We start from the raw sequence: 4,336 nt of genomic DNA, 5'->3' as shown, positions 1-4,336 counted from the left end.
TATCTGTGTTAAAAGTGTGGTGGCACTGAATTTAGCAACATTTAAGGAGATTATGGAAATTCACCATGAATTACAGACAGATGAGGTGGTCAATTTTTAAACGGCACCATTCATAGCCAAAGTTCTGTGACAACATATTCAGAAATTGGAAGTAAATTCTAGTCTAGTAGATCAGTTTTGTCATGAGGGATTCAGAGATGGTCAGAAGTAGATTAATTGTACAAACAGGGAAGCAGCAAGATTCAGGGAGTCAGGCAGGAACAGGTACCAGAAACCATGGTAAGGCCAAAATCTAAATGGATTTTTTGTTAGAGAAGAAATTGGTATCCAAGTAAAAGCAATGCATGTAGGCTCTAATCTCTGAGTATGAGTATTCATTTTGTGCTTACCCTGTTCCTGAAGAAACAAATTATATATTAACTCTGCCTCTCACTGGCCATTTCTCCTGTAAATAATTCCCTCTCTCCTATCCCCCCTCCACAACTGTGTATTCAATCTATCTTGTATTCTAAGATGTTGCCTATCATACATTAATTAACATGTGCTAATTTATCATTAGTTATATATTTTAAATTCTTTTATGCACAAGGTAGAAACTTTTAATCAATTTTCTATCAGTAATATTTCTCTTTCATTTAATCAGTCCTATTTCTGGGTATATGTCCCTTCCAAGCTAATGAGAAGAGCTTTCAGCTAACTGACTTTTGCTGCAGTTGAAATTTTCAATCTCATCAAGTCTCAATCTCTCTTCCCTACATAGTGCAAGAATTTCAGTCCCATCAACACAAGTAATTTATTTAAAGCACGTTGCAAAAACAGCATAGGCTATGGAGTTAAACCACTATTGTTCAAGTCTCCCATCTCCTATTGAGTAGATGTGTAACTTTAGTTCAGCCACTTCACCTTTGTAAGAACTTTCAGCACCTTCACCTGTAAAGCAGAAATAAAACTAATCACATTTTAGGAATTTTGTAAAGTTCACACAAAATAATATATGTTAAAATCTTAGCGTATAATTAAAACAGAAAAGATCTTAGAAATTTGCCCCTTTTACTTCATCTCTCTCAAGTTCAAAGTTCCACAGATCTCTAGCAAGGGTCAAAATGACACCAGTCTCTTTGCTAAGGCATAGCAAGAGTGACTTTTATTCCAGTTCCCAACAAGTTCCTCATCTCCATCTGAGAGCACCTCAGCCTGGACTTCACTGTCAGCATTTTGGTCAAAACCATTCAACAAGACTCTATGAAGTTCAAACTTTCCCACATCTTCTGGTCTTCTTCTGAGGACTTCAAACTGTTCCAACCTCTGCCTGTTACCCAGTTCCAAAGTCACTTCCACATTTTCAGGTATCCTTTTATAGCAGGATCCCACTCTCTGCGGTACTGATTTGCTGTATTAGTCCATTTTTCTACTGTTAAAAAGAACTGCCTGAGACGGGGTAATTGATAAAGGAAAGAGGTTTAATTGACTCACAGTTCAGCATGTCTGGGGAGGCCTCAGGAAACTTACAATCATGGTGGAAGGAAAAGGGGAATTGTGATTTATATTGAAATATTGCATATAATATTACTGGTTTGATTTTATACATTCAACAAATAGACATAGCAAAAAAAGACCTTTATATTACATAATGCAAGATCATCTAACAATGACCTCCAAAGAAACTTCTATATTAAAATTCATAGAAGACATAGCTATAAAGTGTTATGAATCAGATTAAGCAAATATTATATAAATAAAAGAATTTTATTCATCTCCACAGAAGCTATATTTTGAAAACATGTAATAGCTCATCTAAAATGTACTACACATTTCCTAATATATTTAAATATCAGTGTTTATTAAGCAATATTCAATGTTACCTGCAGTGAAATAATGAAATACTGAATTACATCATAAAAGATGACAGAGGGGCTTAATACAAAAATAACTATTTAACTAAATGATAAAGACAATGTGTTATGTAACAGTATAATTTGCATTCCATGATAATCAGCAGCATATTTTGAAAATATGAAAGAATTGAAATATGAAAATACTGAAAGAATATTAGTGTTAGCCAGGTGTGGTGACTCACGTCTGTAATTCCAACATTTTGGGAGGCCAAGGCCTCATGAGGTCAGGAGTGGAGACCATCCTGGCCAACAGGGTGAAACCTCATCTCTACTAAAAATACAACAATTAGCTGGTGTTGTGGGGCATGCCTGTAATCCAGTTACTCGGGAGGCAGAGGCAGGAGAATCCCTTGAATCAGGGAGTTGGAGGTTGCAGTGAAGCGAGATTGCACCACAGCACTATCTAGCCTGGTGACAAAGCAAGACTCCATCTCACAAAAAGAAAAAAACAAAAAACAAAAAAACAGAATATTAGTGTCTCTGTGGAAAGGCAATAGTCATAAGAAGCCATCACTAACTTCAAATTTCTAAGTAACAAATTTTTTGAGTACAAATACATAAAATATTTTATCTCCTATTATATATTTAGAGAACTTGATTCTTCCATTGCTGTACTTGTTCCTCACTCACAGATGATGTTGCAAGGCATACAGAAGAGTTAACTTTAAACTTGATGTTTTCTTGCTGTTCTTCTGCATGAGTGACCCTGTTGTAAGAGGAACAAACTATTAGGCTTGAACATTTGTGAACATAGGTAAGGACTGACAAGAAAGAAAACAACAAAGTTATTCTGACAAGCATCAGACTATGGAGTCTTTTATAGGGCTTTGCAGTGCATAATATGTAATTTCTATGATTGGCTACGATGAAAATTGCTTTCAAGCAGGCTAGTCAAGCATACCTGGGATCACCTTCTGGGAGAAAAACAGAAGTTAAAATGTACCCAGTTGCTCTGCTCTTCCACACAGATGCCTAGGTCTCTGAAACTGTCCCTGGAAATTCTCAGAGCAACTAAAATGTCACATGAAACTAAATGTCTGAAATACGTTATTCTCAAACTTTAGTAAGCTTAACAAAATTACCTTGGCTACCCCAATACAGGGTCCCAACAACAGGAATTCTGATTCAATCCAATAAGTCAGTGTAGAAATCTGCATTTACAAGCATACCGTGTCAATTAGATGGGGAATTAAGAAGGCTTCTAAGAGAAATTGTACATAATATTTAATTTCATCAGATCTCTAAGTCTTCTGACACTCATTGCTTTCAGCAATATTAAGATGCTGAGAATGACCTTATACTCAAGTTCCATACTACTTGAGCATTTAGTTCTAATAGGTGGAAAGGATGATGTGAGCTTTATTCTGCCTCTGTTCTTATCAACAGAGAGTCCAAATGCAAGTGTCAAGGAGTATCAGGAGGAACAACAGCTTCCTCTGATTTATCTTGATACATGCAGGCAATGGCCTTTCACTAGTAAGTGTTGGCAAATAGACCACAAACATTGGGTTAGAATTCTACAGTGGTAAAAGGAAAAGCTCATGAACAAGGCATTATTGTGATCCTGATGCTAGGATGCAAAGAAAAGAACTTAATTTATGCAAAACGTGTGTCACTAGTATGTGTTAGTATATAGGGAATCTATGGGGTGGTGTAAAGAGTTGATTTAACAAATCTCTGTGGAATTTCTTGCTACCACTCAGGACAAATACTCCATAGTGAACAAGACTTCAACAGCCTCTCTACAGGACTGAAAGCTTTCTACCACTTTCTTAAGACTGCAGCTGGTGATAAGGGATCTTGTTAGGAATAAAGAAGAAAAGAAATGTATACTGATCTCTCTGGATGAATAAAGCTCTAGTATTTATAAATCATTAAGTCTTCATCATAACCCTGCCTGAAAGGGATAATAGAGTCATTTTCCAGGCAACAACACTTTTATAGCATTACTTCAATTTAGAAACCATAAGTAGTTCAAGTTATTTTTTCTTAATATCTCTTTGTATGCTATTATGTTGTTGTTACCATGCAAATTGGGAATTAGGTGACAGAGTGTGAAAATGTTGTACATGTGCACATTAAAATGTTGCCACATAGCAGAAAGCAAAAATGTTTTCCATAAGTCTGCTGACAGATGAAAATTTTATAACAGACATCTCTCAGAAGTCATCTGCATTTAAGTTTAATATATGAAGAAATTATATTGTGTACTCCCTAAGAAAAAAATTGCAATTATGAAAACTAAAAACCAAACCCCTAGTCCCTCTACTTGGCCCAATTGACAGACCAGTGCATATTGCTTAGTATTTTTTGTATCCTCTTTCCACTTGCAAAGGAAAACAACCTAAAATGCTTTGACCTGCAATATTTTAATATGATTTTCTCTTAAAACTCTCCTTTCAAGCCAAAGACAATAGAAAGTAATTTGGTAACACAGTATC

This window comes from Colobus angolensis, unplaced genomic scaffold (assembly GCF_000951035.1).
Source record: "Colobus angolensis palliatus isolate OR3802 unplaced genomic scaffold, Cang.pa_1.0 Scaffold15, whole genome shotgun sequence".
NCBI classification, from domain to species: Eukaryota; Metazoa; Chordata; class Mammalia; order Primates; family Cercopithecidae; genus Colobus; species Colobus angolensis.
The sequence above is the reverse complement of the archived record's forward strand: the minus strand, read 5'-3'. Positions refer to the sequence as shown.